Source organism: Cyprinodon variegatus, unplaced genomic scaffold, assembly GCF_000732505.1.
Source record: "Cyprinodon variegatus isolate N-32 unplaced genomic scaffold, C_variegatus-1.0 Scaffold609, whole genome shotgun sequence".
NCBI classification, from domain to species: Eukaryota; Metazoa; Chordata; class Actinopteri; order Cyprinodontiformes; family Cyprinodontidae; genus Cyprinodon; species Cyprinodon variegatus.
Window position 1 is genome coordinate 154,206 of NW_015151062.1, and position 1,595 is coordinate 155,800.

Here is a 1,595-nt window from a genome sequence, read left to right on the forward strand (position 1 = left end):
TCATCTTAGTCTGAACTCTTGCTGTGGTTTCTGAGTTAATTATTTCAGAGCTTCACAACAGCTATTTTAACAATGCAGTGATCTGTTTTAACGTTTCAACATTTATTAATGTACGTGACGTTTGGATTTATTTAACGACATTGAACCTCCCCCTGTTTCAGAGAGCAGCAGCCGCCACTGGCCTGCAGAGCTGAATTTCTACCCTTTCTTTTTCTTCAATTTGATTTTTTTTCCTTTTTTATGCGGTACCCAATCACGATCATTTCTCACACTTTTCCTTAAAGACCAGAGGCCCCCTCTGTCCTTCCAGGTTTGGAAGTGTTGGGCAGATCACCCAGTTCTGGTAGTTTTAATGATCTCCTAATGCTGATGGTTTGTCTCTTATGAAACACATTAACATTTTTTCCACGATCACAGGATGTGATTATTTATATTTTCAATAATTTATGCTTGTTTCTGGCTTCCTATGTGAGTTTTCCCTGAAGTTTTTTTTTTTTTTTTTTTGGGTTCTCTGTGTTTTTCGAGTTTTCCTTAGTTGCTCCATTAAATCTGCACAGTTCCCCTCTGCCTCGCAGTCTCTGCATTTGAGTCCTCACAAACCTCCACTCAACCCTTTATGGAACAAAACAGCACTGATTGACTGCAGAAATGGTGTATATATTGGGAGACTGAACCCAGACAGGCTAATCAGCAGATTGGAAGCAGGTGTGAGCTAGACCAACTAGGAGGAAGCCAAGAGGAAAGGAAAAAAAGCACAAGGGGGCGACAGAGAGCAACTAAAGAACTGGTAGAAATAAACTACAAAGATACAGAATACAAAGAAACTTAACATAAACCCAAGCAGAGGGCAGAAACCGGACAAATAGCCTATTTAGTATTCAACCAATGGGAGGCTCATACCTATTTCCTTAGTTAAATCAAAGTGGCATTTTTTTTTTTATTTAGTCCAAGCAGTGAAGTCCTGCTGAGCATCTCATGGTCGATCAGACCATCTGTCAGTGAGTCTGTCTCCTCTCTGACTTCAGTCTGTCTGAAGGATCCATTCCCAGCATCAATAAACAGGGCCAGTGGCTGAGGTCATCGGATTTGGATTATTAGGACTTTAATTGATATTGATGCTGTTTACTGGAAATATTTGTTTTTATAAAGAGCTGCTTTATTGTTGTGTTTTCATTGGTACGGCAGACAGAATGGTGCAAAAGATCACATGGAGCTAATGAAAGCTGAACAGATCGGTGGACATGCTGCCGGAAGGAGAGCAGAAAAAAAGAAAATGTTGTGGATTCCTTCTCTTATCTTTAGTTGTTTTCTGATGAACATAAATAAAGTCCCTGAAATTAATTTCATAAGAACTAGAAATTACTTTTGCTCTTATTCCTCACGCTGATATGAAATGAGAACCCTGTTAACTGTTTTGGTTTCTAAATATCTCCAGCAGGTCTGAATCGTTAAATTTCAAATAAATGTCTGAAAAGAAAACCACATCTACGCAAAACGATTATATTTTACTGAAGAATCGGACCGTTTTATATATCTGGTTGTTCCATGTCAGGTACGCCGGTCATTGACCTTGACCAAGGCACCTTACAGTAGAA